Source organism: Panthera onca, chromosome A1 (genome assembly GCF_046562875.1).
Source record: "Panthera onca isolate mPanOnc1 chromosome A1, mPanOnc1 haplotype 2, whole genome shotgun sequence".
NCBI classification, from domain to species: Eukaryota; Metazoa; Chordata; class Mammalia; order Carnivora; family Felidae; genus Panthera; species Panthera onca.
Genome location: NC_138339.1, coordinates 69,733,863 through 69,749,654, shown reverse-complemented (window position 1 = coordinate 69,749,654; position 15,792 = coordinate 69,733,863). Strand labels below are relative to the sequence as shown.

General features: G+C 39.9%; 1 protein-coding gene and 1 long non-coding RNA gene across 12 annotated transcripts in view; one reads left to right on the top strand and one right to left on the bottom strand.

The window, feature by feature from the left end:
• LOC132681100 (uncharacterized) overlaps positions 1-216 on the top strand; it is a 32,010-nt gene extending 31,794 nt beyond the window's left edge. The window contains exon 3 of the long non-coding RNA XR_009610839.2: positions 162-216. This is a non-coding gene — a long non-coding RNA (uncharacterized LOC132681100). The remainder of the gene's footprint in view (positions 1-161) is intronic.
• LOC132680145 (uncharacterized) overlaps positions 1-15,792 on the bottom strand; it is a 214,624-nt gene that overhangs the window by 144,418 nt on the left and 54,414 nt on the right. The window lies entirely within an intron of this gene.

The window sequence follows — 15,792 nt, the reverse complement described above, 5'->3', positions numbered from 1 at the left end:
AGTTACCCTACTGCTCACCAGAGGGTGCTAGGGGTGACCTATAAATATTTGTGTTGCTCCTTAAAGTGCATCAAGTGCTAACCTTTTCTCTCTTTGGTCCATATGACTTTTCTGTGTCTGGTCCTGAGTTCTGATTTATTCCTTTTCTTGGTCTACTGCAGAATCTCTCTAGAACCCAAAGGAAACTAGTCATATTGGAAGACCTATCCTGTGCTGGTAACTTTTATGTTTTATCACATATACTCTTTACCCTCACATTAAGGAGAAGTTATTAATGGTCCTATTTTGAAGATGAGAAAAATCAAGGCCTAGAAAGATTAAAGAATATTTTCAATGTAGTACAACCGGCAAGGGGCAGAAATTTGACCCCAGAACTGCCTGATCCCAAATTTCTATGTTCATCTCATTGTCCCATCCACCATCCTAAGTTCCTGTTGGCAGCAGGGTGGCCTGGGGACCTGCGAGTTCTTGCCAGTCTAGCTCCATAGATTTAGACAATCTTGTGTAACAAGACAGAGACATTTTTGTCTGTTAGAATTCTAAGGCTGGGGGACTGTGAAAGACAAAGCAACCTGGTGGGGCCATGAGGTCACGCATCAGAGTATGGTCTTCAGAAAGCTACAGAGCATGACACAGTGGCTCTAGTGGAAGAGGAGGGGTGGAATGACTAGGGAACAGGAAGCTGGCAGGTGGTTACACCCTTCTTGGAGTTTATTATCTATCTGTCTCACTGATGAGAAATTGTAGGGAGATAGGAATTTCGTCTTTTTGTAACTGTTGTATCCAAAGCACTTATGACAGCAACTAAAACACAGTAGGTACTCAAGAAATGAGTGGATGTGATTGCCCCTTGCCCTCCACAAATATTCAATAAAACTACAAAAATTATGATAGAACTCTGTGTGATTGGATTTCATGTGAGTTGATGAGGGATAAGGTTTGCACCCAAGTTAGATCCATGGTTTGGTGAGGATCGATGCAGGAGTGGAGTCAGAGAGAGCCATCAAAAATAAGCCTGGAAAAGTATAGTAGTTGTGGGCCCTCAATAATCCCTAGTTGTGAGGGTGGATATTTGAGGAAAGTTTACCTAAATCTCAGAGGGTAGAAAAATCCCCAAGTGACTCATGAGAGACCTCAAACAGACATGACAACTATATTCTTCCTAATTTTTAAATACCAACCGACATCCTCACCCTACATGTATATTGGACAAATAACAAGTTTCCAATATGGGACAGAAGCAATTTTCTCTTGGGCACTAGGTCTCAGATTCCCTCTTGTCCCAAATGATGCCCATTCCTCAGAAAGACTAATTTAGTTCAGTGGCTACGTAACTCTGGTTCATAGCCATAGGGTCTTGTACTCAAATCAATGTTTTCCTTCTTATATCCTTTAAAATAGGTACACAGTGATGACAAGCAATAGCAATGTTAATGAGATTAGGTGTAAATGATTAACTACTTCGGACTATTACTACGGTTATTGTGATTTGCATAGCTCTACTGTTGATGTCCAGCAATTAAGAGATTCAAACTAGATCTTAACCATAAAGTGTGGAGTATTAAGGAAGAAAACCACATACAGGAAAGCAGTAAAGAGCAATGTCTTGAGCCCAAAAAATCCAGGACTATGACATGGACCCGTGTTCTTCTCTGGCTTTTGTCTTGGCTCCCGCCGTCCTCATTGGTGGCCCATCTGCCTCATCTGCTGCCCGTGGCCGGGTTACAAAGTACTGCTAGGGCTCAGGGGCACAAGCTGCAGGTCCCCCATCTTCCATCTTATCTCACAATCATCATGGCACCAGGCTTGCCCCTCCCCCGGCCCGTGAGCTGCCCAAGGCTGGTGTCAACCCCCCTCATACTCTTCACACTTTCTGTGCATACACATAACATGTGCTCAATAAATGTGGCTGACTGAGGAGATGTTGGATCACTCTGATTTTTAAAGTCCTGTAGGGCAGCAGTTGTATCACCTAACTTGACTCTAGGTAGGGGAGTCCTCAAGGGATGGTGGAAGCTCTAAATTTCCTTAGTTATGCTTCTGCACAATTTTGGTGCTATAGAGTTTTTCTTTTTCTTTTTTTTTTTCTGCACCAGAGGTTCTACTGTCACTGAAATTCAGTGAGACCTCAGTGAAAAAACAAGGCTATAGAGACACATTCCAGAGAGGATGAGAAAGACAGTTCCTGACTTTGAAAAAGGAAAAAGAAGTCATTATCTTTTTTTTTTCCTTCTTATATCCTTAAAATAGGTACACAGTGATAACAAGCAATAGCAATGTTAATGAGATTAGGTGTAAATGATTAACTGTTACGGACTATTAGGTTATTGTGATTTGCATGGCTCTACTGTTGATGTCTAGCAATTAAGAGATTCAAACTAGATCTTAACCATAAGGTGTGGGATATTAAGGAAAAAATCCACGTATGGGAAAGCAGTAAAGAGCAACTGAGTTTTTAAATTATGGAGGGTCTTTGAACAGGTGTGCTTGCTGAGGAGCTATGCAGAATTTATATGTGGGGAGCCACAGGGTTCTAGCAAGCATGGTGATGCGGCAGAGGGTCTTGATGATGACAAACAGTAGAGTGCACTAAATACTGTTCCTCCTCTTGCAGGGACAGAAGGGGGAGATTCCTGTCTTCAACCTGCGTCATCCTCATCCTCCATCTCTTGGCACCTTACGGCTACTTTGAAATCCTCTCTTTACAATTTGCTCTTTCCATTCCTGCTGTGCCCCATCCTTTTTCTCATCCACACTATTCTCAGCCCTCTGTTCATTACTTTCTGTACCTTCCCTCAGAGACCTTATTCACTCTCAAGGGATCAACTGCCGCTTCTGAGCTATTAACTACCAGGTCTTTATTTCTGCCCCTAGTGCCTTTTTCTAGGCAAGGGCACACATTTCCTACTTGATTTTCTACTTCGTTTCCAAATGATGTGTCACTTAAAGCTCAGGATGCTTCAAATTGAACTCTGTCCAAGCTAGTTCCTTTTCCCAAAGTTTCTCTTTCCAAGTACAGTCTCACCATTCCCTTAATTCCCAGCTGTGCCTCGCCCTCCATATCTAATCAGTCCCAGAATGGCATGCGTTTGATCTTCACACTTCTCTCATCCAGCCCATATATCCAGGCCCATTTGCCACTGCCAGAGTTTGGGAGCTGAGCCCTTTTCTGGACTATTAAAAGAGCCTCCTATTGATGTTCCTGCCCTTAATCTCATACTGCCTCCTTCCATCCTAAAATCTCCTATCATATGAACTTTTTTCGTATACTGCTGGGATTGTTTCATTTCCTTACTCAAAAATTCTTATAGCTCTTAATTCATTGATGAAAGAACAACTCATACAATCACTCACTGAACAAATATTTATTGAGCACCTAATATGTGCCATGTTGGGATTTGACAGTGAACAAGATATAAAGGATTCTTGTTCTCATGGCTTTTGATAAGATAGGCAGTAAAACAAGCAAATGAAGAAGATAACCTAGTGCTATGAAGGAAAAGAAGTGTTGTAATGGGTAGAGAGTGAGTTGCTGGATAGAAAGGGAACTAACTGCTTTAACAAGTTGGTCCAGGTAGACTTTTTAGAAGAAATGACTTTGATTAAAGACCTACATAACAAGCAGAACCTCATTATCTGGAGATCTGTGGGGAAAGCATCTGAATAGAGAAAACAGCAAGTACAAAGGTCCTCAGGAGGGAAGGTGAATTATTTGTCATTCTTGGACCTTACCATGTTGATCCAAGCTAGTTTTTTAGTCTAATCTTATATAACAACTCCACACAGTACTTAGGCTCTGGCCAAATCATCCTTTGTACTGTTTTCCAAACATGCTTTGTGTTCCTGCCTCCATTTTTTTTTTCCATTTTTCCCTTTCATGTGGAAAGCCCTCCTCTTTCTTATCTATGACTATTGATAACCAGCAAAACCCAGTTCAGAGGCCCCCACGTCTGTGAAAGCATCACTGATCACCCCCAGCAAAAGTCCACTTTTCTTTATTGAAATCTTATTGCACATGTTGAAACCTCAGGTTTCAATATCTTACTTGCCACATCCAGATAGTGCCTTAGGGGGCTGAATTCCTGGAAAAGGCATGTAATTGAAATACAAAAGATGAATCTGGATTTTGTCATGGAGACTGTGTCATGATAATGCTTATACTCTTGGTCAAGGACCTGATTGCTAGAATATAGAGAAATGTTCTGGAACAATAAATTTGAAGAACTCTGTCTAATAAATCCATATGCTATCTCAGAGTTATTCAAAATTTATTTTTAAGCTCCCCAATAATATATACCCATGTTTTCCACTATATAAAGTATACAAGAAGAGCCAGTCTGGTCAAATCAGGGAAAGGAGACCCAGGAGCCATCTTGCTCAGCTTCTTTGCCCTCTGCAAGGAAGATCTTCCATTTTCACCCAGTTTTTCAACCCCCTAAGCCCCTGAGACCCCTGAGCATGATTCAGTGATGCACAAGCTTACCAAAATAAAGCATAGGTAAGTCAGTTCATTACCCTCGTATTTTACTTTTCTTTAGAAGAAATGTACTGGAGGCTTTGAGGATGTAGGCATCAGGGAAGGCCATTGCTGTAAGGCTCACAGAAGACAGCTGGCCAGAGTATTCACAGGATAGAGTTTCTGGGATCCTATCTCCATCTTCTATTTTTAGCCAACTTGTCAGTCTCAAATTAGGGGTCATTTATTCCCAGAAACTTCCTCTTACCCCACACCTAGGTTATATTCCTCTGATATGAATTTGTATATCACCTTGCGCTTTCCTAACCACAGCTCCCTATTGCAACGGCTTGTTACACAGTGATTGCAACAGTGGCTCCTCCACTGTTCTGTGATGTAAGCAGCAAGTGTGCCCACCTTGTTCACTCCAGAACTCCCAGTGTCGCCAATACATGGCACAAGGTTGGTGCTCTGATCTGTTGGGTGGATGGATGGATGGATGGATGGATAAAAATAGGAAGGGAGCAACTGAGGGCAAGAGAAGGCAAAGAATAGGGCCTTACCAATCAGAGCCCATGTGCTGGCACCCTGATCCCATGTAGACAGTAAGCAATCTGCTGCAGTGTTGTTAAGAGATGTTGTTGAGCACCTTAGACTGTGGTACCGCATACGTGTTTATCTTTCCTTCTAAATTGTAAGCTTGTTGGGAGGCTCCATCTACAGTTTCTATCCATGACCCTTTAGGGAACGTGCCTAATATCCATACCCTCTTCTTTTAAACAGTCGCCTTTGGTAACTACTCCTGCACCCTTGTCAGCCAGGTGCTGTTAATGGACTGACCAGACTCTCAGCTCCAGGGTGGATGCTAATAGCTTCAAGCCAATCAACATGCTGTTCCCAGCAGCCCATAGTGATTGGTTCAAGAAGAGGTACATAACCCAGAAACAATGACCTGTTGGCAGCTCTTAGTTGAGGCTTCTTCAGAAGAGTTATAAGCACAAAAGTTAGCTCTAGACTGGGTCTGAGTCTCAGTTGCACGACCATCTAGCTGAAAAACCTTGGGAACATTACTTAACCTCTCAGTGTCTCAGTTTTTTTTTTTTTTTTTAATGTTATTTATTTTTGAGAGAGAGAGACAGAGCATGAGAGGGGGAGGGGCAGAGAGAGAGGGAGACACAGAATCTGAAGCAGGCTCCAGGCTCTGAGCTGTCAGCACAGAGCCCGATGCAGGGCTCCAACTCACAAACCATGAGATCATGACCTGAGCCAAAGTTGGAGGCTCAGCTGACTGAGCCACCCAGGTGCCCCTGTGTCTCAGCCTTTTCTTGTGTAAAATAGACACAATGAGACTGTAGAAGTATATACAATACAGATATACTCCCATATATATTTGTATCTATTTCTGTACCTGTGTGTATGTATTGCTTAGAAAGGCACTGGAGATGGATATTACTTTGATTGTAGTGAATATTTCACAACATACACATACATCAAATCATTAAGTGGTACATCTTAAGTATATACAATAAGGAAAAAAAGAAAAGAAAGAAAGAAGAGGTACCTAGTGCACAGATCAGTAGACAGTAGCAGCTGTTGTTTCCAATGTTGTCGTTGTTATTATTCCACAGACTATGGTGGTATGCAGATGCCAGGCTTTGGGCTGTAACCCTCCTGCTGCCTCAAGGGAAGCCAGCCAGAGAGTGAGGCAGGCACAGAAAACATTGAAGTCCAACACACAGAGAACTGAATCCAGAGCCATGATTTGAGTCTCTGGACTAAGCCATGCCTGAAACCAGCCTTATCCTTAGACTTTAAAGATGTGAGCTAATGAGTTCCTTTTCTTATTCAAACCACTTAGAGTTGTATTGGCTATTATGTGGAGTGAAAAGATTTCTTATCGGCACACTGTTCTTTGGTGGCTAGTGAATAAATAGCTTTTTGAGGACAAATGTGGGAACCAGGTGATCTTCTATCCTCTGTTAGTCAGTTTTGGGTGTGTTATATCATTTAACTTTCATTATGACCTTTAAGATAGATATGTAGGGTAGGTTTATGCCCTTTGTATGGATGTGCACACTGAGGCTTACAGGGACTAAGTGATTCTCCCAAGACCTAGAGCTAATCAGGGGTGGATCTGAATCATCTATCCTTTGACACCAAGGCCTGTGTTCTTCTGCAACAACCTTTACCCCTCCTGAGGGAGGAAGAACAGATAAGACCTCAAAGGAGAAGTGTTCTTTGTTTAGGTACTTGGAAAAAACTTTGAGTGAAATTCAGTTCTTCCTGATTTTGATACTTCCTCAGTATTATGCAATAAGACTCAATCCCAGGGACAAGTGCTATTTAGCAACCAAATGTTTAGAGAATCAATAATCTAATTTTTAGAAAAAGAATTAATGCCATATTTAAATTTTTAGGCTCAGATCTCATTTTCTTAGAGCTACTTTAAGCCAGCTGAGCATTAAAAATACAAAAGATCATGAAATTAGCATGCAGAAGTTTTTTTTGGTTTTTTTTGTTTGTTTTTTTGTTTTTTTCTTTCCTTTTTTCCCCTTCCTTCTTTTAACCCCAGGCTCTGGATAGGAGGCAATCCTAATTAGGAAATGATTTCCTTTCAATTAATTGTAGACAGCCACGGTCATACTAAACGTTATAATCTGCAGCTCAATATTAGTACCTTGGGCCAAAATTTTGTGTTGGCAAATGTTCCTGTGGTGAATTGTGATTGTCCTGTTTTTAATAGTTATTTCCCTCCTGCTCTCTGTAGAATTAACCTCTTGTGAATCCACTTACAAACTGTTAGCAAGAAGTTTTAATTGTGAAGAAAATTATATGAATTCTGTGCTCCTTCATGACACTTACTCCACACACTCAGTTCTCCACCTGGTGATGGAGGGCCCTCATTTGAGAGCAAAGCTTCTCCCCCATACACTGGGTTGAAGGCTGCTAGTAGAAGGAAGGCAGTTTGTGGGAATTCTAACCCTTCCATGAAAAATCCCCAGCATTTCTGCCATTACAGTTTAGTGATTCATTATTCCTGCTGCCACTTATAATATTTTCTTTTTTTAAAAGGCACAAGTTACAAACCCTTGATCATGGCTAGTGTAAGTTCTTTACCCCATAGTATCCCTAGTGAAGAAAAGATTATCAAAGTTGGTTTCCGAAATACAAACATCATGAAACAAAACACAATTTTAAAAGTAATAATTTATAAAAAGGAGTATTGATAGGTGCATGTTTTTAAGGATGTGTAATTAATTCTTTCAGCTCACCTTTTCTGATTATGCTTGATGTTAATTTTATCTATGTCTATAGTTTAAAAGAATTGATTTTGCAAGAAAAAGCAACAGAGGATGAAGAAATCTGCCCCTGAAGTTGCTTTGGGGGCATTTATTTGGAGATAAAGTGAATAATACTTTTAGTAACTAGTTAATGTATATGTTTTTACCATCGTCAGAATTCTTCCTTCCTCTAGCGCAAATGAGTGAAAGGGTTATCAACCAGGGATGGTGGCAGTGGAAAGTTGTTGGAGAGGGTTTCTGGGATACTTTATACCATTTTCTTACCTAGAGTTTAGGACAATGAATGTCACTTCACACTGAAGGCTTTGGAAGAGGGAGACCTGAGGAGTTGTAGGCCTTCCCCTTTCCCTGTTGAAGTTTATACGTGAGGGGTTGCACACTGGATGAAGGAAGTATCATGTTTTGGATGCAATTCTAATGCAGATAAAAAACAGTATGGTTTTATCATAATCCACTATGCATGTTCACCAAAAGCAAGCTTGCTGTGCAAACAGTACAGAAAGGTCTTTGGGCAATCCATCAGGAATGGTCGCTGAAGGTAAATTTGTGAGGTCATGCTCCCTGGACTCTTTCATCAGACCAACTCCTCCGGCTGTCGCACACCCTATGCTTAACAGGCGTCCACATCTCTGTAATATAGCCCTTCTGTCCATCCAGGGTAGGAAGCAGGTTGGATAGTCACACGGCCTTCTTTACTGGATGGTGGGTTGGTTGATCCTTCATGCCCTGCCTTGACTCCCTTTACCTTCTACTCTGGAAGAACTGAGTTTGTCTGCAGAGCAGGGATGGGGTGTGGAAGGGCCTGTAACTGCGTGGCTGATCCCTTCTCTCAGCCAGGCCAATGTTACAAAGAAATCCTTAAACTATTCTTAGTTCCTTACCTCAGATTCATGTAATATAATCTACTGGACACAATCAAATTGTGGTAGGTGTCTCTAGTCTGGTTAATTTGTTCCTATGCCTTGTCTACAGGTATGGGCACACATTTCTAGCCCTCTGGAGAGCTACACATGCCTACCATATCAATTGCTGGCAAATTCTCCATAAAGTCCCTCCTTCACATTGTTTTAACCCCTTCTCCACCCCCATCCCAAGTGTCTGCTTCCTTTATTCCCATACTGTGTTTTCTGGCATCAGGTTCAGTCATTCTCAACACAAGACAGAGTGGAGGGGATACATAGCATATAGACCTCAGAGGGGGAATGGGTCATCAAGTAACCTGAAGCTAATGTATCTTTCCAAAAATCTTATTTTTCACTTTGAAGGTCATACAGACTCTCCCCACCCCAGCAACTACCAGGCTATTTTAGCACACAAGTATATATCTGTCTACATGTCCAGTTAGCACAGTGATGGTCTTTGCATATTTCTGCTGCTATCCTGTATAAGTGTCCCATTTTCTTGCCTGTGTATTTTTTCCCTCCATTAGATTTCACACTCCTAAAAGAGGAGGCCATATCTTCTGTTTCATTTAATACCCTAAACTCTCTACAAAGAGTCTTAATGGATGCTCTTGGCTGCCTGATATGCCTTAACAAATAGCTTTGATTCTGCTGGTGCCCTGGGCTTTTCACAGGAAGCTTGTCACATGGAGGTGCCCCCTTTGACCTTGAGCAAATCTCTAAATCCTAGTCAGCTGTGTATTTTCCTTTCATCATAAAAATGCTGCTGCCAAGGAACTGTGGCCCAGCACAGACTCAGGAATCAGACCCCAAATTTGACCCCACTCTCAATACTGAGAACAAGAAGACCACAAGTCACACCCTGAACACTGGGTTTCTAGCTCTAGGGAAATTGTCTGTAATGAATAGTTCTGCTGACACAGATTCAACCACTCACTTCCTCTGAGAAGAGAATGCTTGCCTGACAGGCTCCTGATGAAATTCTTTTTGTCCCTTTCTTGTATTCTAAAAAATAAAACCAAGGCCATCCGCAGAATAATGACATCAAAATAATACGAGGCTTGTGAATGAGTGTAATGAATGCAGAGAAAATTGCTGGCAATTAAGGCTGAAACATTGTCTCTGTCTTTCTAGGCATAGCAACGCCTTTCCCAAACTGCCTTCTTCCTCCTCCATCCTGCCCAGGTTTTTTGAGGACATTTAGACATTTGGTCATTTTAGCCTTTGCTATGTTTTCCCCTTGTGATTTGTTGAGGAGTTTGTTGTTTGCTCTTTAGTGTTAAAACACCTTTCATGCATTAGGATGTTCAAGGGGGTTGTGAATGATTCCATGGAAGATAATGTTTCAAAAGCTCCTAATTTGACAGATAATGAAGACACTAGGGTGAACCAGTAAACAAAGAGAACAAAACCTAAGCTCAGGGTTTGGGGAAAACCAGCGTTGATACAGAAATCTGAGGTCATTCAATCAGGCACTCAGAAACCCAATATGGGTTATAGTTAGTGTCAGATGATGTGGAACACTGGTCAAGATACAAATGGCATCATGCTTGATGATGGGGGATATTGGGCTGGATGCTTTTATTTGGACTGATTATACTTTGTAACTAAAGTGGCAAATGGTGGACATATTGCTTATCAGATAAGCACTGTTTAAGAAAGTTGGAGACACATTTCTTCTAACTCTGACTTTGTCTTCCGGATTAGGCTCCAGAGCTTCATTTTCTGTTGATCCACTGAAAAGTGATGGATACCCAAAGTTATAATTTCCTTTTTGTTGTTTAGAAGAGCATTGCCTTCACTGTGCACCTCACTTTCAAATTTTCCTTTTCATTTCAGTATAATTAGCTCTCCCTTGTTTATGTGTCATCTTAAAGGGAAATTCAGCATATATTTATGAGAATCAGTTCCCCCAGTAAGGAGGAAATTCAGACTTAGTCTATGTTATCGAAGGCCAGAGAGAAGGAGTCCTTTTATACACTAATCTTGAATCCACTTTAAACTTCATTGCTCTTATTTTCAATGTATGGTGATATCCCTTGACCTACCTTGAATCATAATTTTTTGTTTCCATGCCCTTACCTGCCTTGACGTGAAGATTCTGTGCTTTGGATTTCTTTTGATACCCCTAATGCCTGAAATCATGCTGGGAATCTTTACAATTTAATAAACAGAGAAGTATGATGTATTTACCCTGCCTCTGTAGATACTCAGGTCTATATCACAAAGAAAATGAATTCATCTCTAAGGTTCAGGGCTTCCTAACTGCTTCAAAGTCGTGCACTCATATACACTGATGTGAATATGTACATATACATACAGGGCTTAAGAAATAGAGTCCCCTGCACACTGCTGCAGCTGGGTTCTGGACTAGTGAAAACGCAGCTGGGAATTCTTTTCAACTCATAATGGGCTCTACTCCAAGCTTCAACCATCACACTGCTTGTTTTAAAACACTTATTCAACTCCTAGGGAACATACAAATTCCTGCAGGAAGTAGTGGGAAAAGAAGAAGGCACAACTCTGCCTGCCAAGGTCTAGAGGTCATGAGCCAACCTCTTCTGAGAGATGAGTTAGAGCAGAAGAAAGAGTCTGGCATTTTCTTCATTTGTTCTGCACTTACTCTCTGGCAGCTGCTAAAGTCAGTACCAGAAAAAAAGTTGGTCGAAAGGAAAGGCGGGGGAGAGGGTAAAGAAGGTAGTTTTGATTATTTGGTATTAATAAAGACATCCCAAATCTTTCCCCCTCCATTTCCATTGCAAAGAAAAGATTCAACCAAGAAAGAACAGTGAAGTTAGTTTGAAAACTTCCTTTCAGAGGGAAGAAAAATTCCACACACAGTGAGAGTTGAGTAAATCCTATACTGAAACCGACACACATAAACATTAAGCTTTTGAACAAACTCCTCCTCTTAGGAAGTCAAGATGTTCTCAGTATAGCCAAGGATTTGTCCACAAAATGTCTTTTCCCTCCCTAATATATTCTTTTTAATTATAAAATCAGATGTCAGAAGGGGCTTATAAATATTAATTTTTGCTCTGGATACTACAGCTTTTATCTACCGAGGTCTCTCTCTCTCTCTTTTTTTTTTTTTTCCTGACCATGCCTGGAGTCATTGGTCAGCCATATACTCACCAGCTTTTGGGGGAACAGCAGCCAAACTGGGCAGCGTGCATGTGTACACACACATAAAATTCAAGTATTATTGTGAGCACTAAAGTTTGAAAGGATGAGAAACTGGCTCCATGCCCTGTCATGACTTGCAATTGGTCTGTTGATGCGTAAACTTTAGTTGGAGGAAAATAGGTCCTCTGACAATAATTCTGAACGTTAATTTTAAGTGCTCTCCCACAGATTTATTTAATTTCCAAAAATACCATGCTTCAAATTAATGGCCCATTTGTTTGAAAAGAACGGACGCAAAACTGGCAAGGATCGCACTGCGACACTCTGCTCAGAGGCAGGGCTCCTGGTTACCTGCTAGATAACCTGCAAGGGGAGAAGAATGTGAACAGAAGTTACTGGTAACACTCCTCCCTTCACGACAAGTGATGACACTTTTACAAACACAAAAATGATGTGTTTAGAGTTATCTTTTGATGAATTTACATTCTAATGACTTTGCAGGGTTTATTTTATTTTTAAGAAATTCAATGTCTCTCCACCTATTCTCCCTGCTCTCCAAAAATGAATTGAGAGCTTGTACTGGGAGCACGGTTTCCTTATTGTGATTTAGGAGTGATCTTTGATAACAAAATGCCCCATACTCGCTCGTTCGACAAGTATTATGAGTGTAAATTACTGGGCAGGTGCTGTGACAGATGATAAGGAAACAGTGAGTTAAGACCCAGTCCTTGCCCCACAGGGAACTTGAGGAGTCTTGAGGAGTCTTGAGGAGTCTTGAGGAGTCTTGAGGAGAAAGCGAAGTTAACAGGTGATTACAATACAGAAGGATAAAGATCGTTCTGATGGTTAATAAGGGGTACTTGGGAGCACACCCCAGGTGCTTGGGGAAGGGATTAAGGCATACTCTCTGGAGGAATAGATGGGTAGGCCAAGACCAGAAGAATCAGGAGTTATGGGAAAGGAGTTAGTTCAAAGTTGGAGCATGTGGGAGAATTTTTCAAGAAGACAATGTGTTCAATCCTGGCTGGCAGTGAAGAGGGGTGAGTTTCCCATCAACTAAAGCTGCCAAACTCCAGTCATCATTTTTGCTTACATTCTCCAATATAGGAGAGGTCAATAATGAGTGTTTCCACAGAGTAGGTAAATATGGAAAACAACTTGGTTTTGAACTTGGCCATAGAGGCAGACATACCAGGGGACCATTTTGCTTTAGGATGGGATTTCATTTGGTTGATGATCAAAAAAACAACAACAACAAAAAAAAACAACAAGCCACAACATAACATCATATATGTATACACATTCATACATACATACATACATACATACATACATACATACATACACTATTATATATATACATATGTAAACATTTCTATATATACATATATATAGAAATATGTATACATATTATATACGTGTGTGTGTGTGTGTGTCTGTGTCTGTGTGTACCTTGCCTTATTTCCTCAACAGGAGGTGAATATCATCCCTAATTGGTAAATTAAACAATCCCCCAGGTTTTTTTAATGGCTTCATAGTGTTCTGTGTTATGGATATAACATATAATGGCTTTACTATACAGACATTTGGGTTTATCCAAATTTTGATCTCACAAATAATTCTGCAGCAGTAACCTTATATATTCCTGCAGGTTAAATTTCCAGAAGGCAAACTGCTAGATCATATGCGCATTGTAATTTTGCTAGATATTGACAAACTGTCATCCATAGAACTATGTCAACTTATACTCTCATCAGTAATGTACAAGAGTCCATGTTTCCTCCCAGTCTGTATAATTTTTGTATATTTACCACTATGAAAGATTTTTAAAATGATATATCAGAGTAATTTTAATTTGCATTTTTTAATAAGTGGGATTAAGCATTTTCCCTCTTTTCTAAAGAGCTTTTAAGGTCGTTTTTTTGTAAACTCTTTACATAACCTTTGACCCCATTTCTGTAGTGTTTTGAATTTTCTATTGGTTTGAAAGAGCTCTTTAAATAGATATGATATGGATGGCAGATAGTTTTCTTTTACATGGCTTAGTGTGGGCCTAAATACTTTTGGGGCCCAAAGTTATTTTAGGTTACACTCCAGTTTAGTAAATGGGGTCTTAAGCACTGGTTCAAGTGATAAAAGGAAATCAGAAGTGTTTCCTAAGAAATATCTTGACTTGGATTTCAAATACACCTGCCCTTCTACATAGAGAAGAATATGCCTTATTTTCATCATAAAATATCCTTACCCCTCCTCATCTACATGGTTTTCAAAGCCAATGAATTAGCAGTGACAAGATCATTTCATTCAGGTATTCCTAAGGAAGTAGAAATTTGGTGCACATAATACCAGCTCCCAGGAGGAGCTGTTTAAAGGTAATATCCTCAAAGTGTGAGGTGTGATGAGGTGTAGGGAAAATGCTATCTGATTACTCCTCCAGTATGGTATTCTAAGTTCTGTCTATGTGTCATTTGAAGACCTCAGGACTACAGACTAAAACCAGAGCCCTATCATTCCTTAAAGAACTGCCTTCATTGGAGTGATAGTTGCATGGGCATATATTTACCTCCAAACACATCAAGTTGTATACATTAAAACATACAGCTTTTTACATGTTAATTATACCTCAATAAAGCTTGCATACCATGGTTAAAAAAAAAAAAAACTGCCTTTAATTTGTCCTTAAGAATGAGAATTTCAGAATTTGTGCCAGGGAAAAATCTGTTTCCTAAAGCACTAGTTTGTTTCCTCCCTTTAGGGAAATAAAATTCGAATTATACCACTCCAACCTCTTCTATGTAAATGCTCTTAATTATTGTTATTGCTATTTATGATTAATTTTATTTTTTATGGAGGAGTTATCCAGCTAATTAATAACCAATTCCATCAATATTTCTCAACCCAATTTATACATTAAAATAACCTGGAGAGATTAAAAACCTCCCCACGTCTCAGACAACTCAATCAGAATATCAGAATAAAAGATATCAGAATATACTTAGAAGCTGCCCAGGTGATTCTGATGCTCTGTGAAGCTTGAGGATAAGTGAACTAACTACACAGGTAAAATTATAGAGGCAGAGTAGAAACTGCCCAGTGGTATCATTATTTCTACTCTCTGTGTGATTAGTAAAACGAATAGCAAATAGGTATTGTATTAACACTCATAAATTTGAAATGACGTTGGGGGTGCAGAGTTGGTTTCTTTCTCTCATATTCACCCTGGAGTGCTGGAAAGTAAGCTTCATGCAGTGTTTTTCTACAAAACAAGAACATTTCCTAGAAAATCTGACTGAAGAACTAACATTGTCCTGGGCCTTTTGAGGTGAGATTTTGTCATTTTTTCTCCCTCCCGCTTGGTAGAGCTCATTAAAAGCAATAATCATGTCTTAACCATTTTGTATGCTCAGTGTCCTACATCTTGCCAGGCATACAGTTTGTACTTAATAAATGTTTGTGAAAGGAAAAAAGGAATTAAGTTTATAATTGTTGCAATTACCTATGAGTATATTGAACATTCCATAACTGTTTTGTCATTTTATACTACATTTAATCACTTAACTAGAAAGCCTGTTATGAAAAAGAACTGGTCTTTAAAAATTACCTAAATAATTATCTTATGAAACAGGCATTAATGTATACACAGAATAAAGACACGTTCAATAACTGTGTTGTATATTCCATCCCACTCCATATATGCATTTATCTGTTGTACCTCATTCTCATCTCTTTAATGTTCATGTCTGTAGGAAGAAAGTGAATCAGTGTGGGAGGAAGGGTTTCAGAAAGAAAGATATGGGAGTGGAAAGAGAGATTCAGAAAGGAAGAACAAGAGGAGAGAGATAAAGAGAAAGGTACAAAAATACAAAGTAAGGATTAGGTCTACACACATGCTATTAATAGGTGAGAAGCTGAAAATAATGATCATGACATTTTTCTATAGGAAGTGACCCTTCAGATAGAGATCAGGAAGGAGGTGGTGTAAAGGGGCCTTCATCTATAGGAAGGG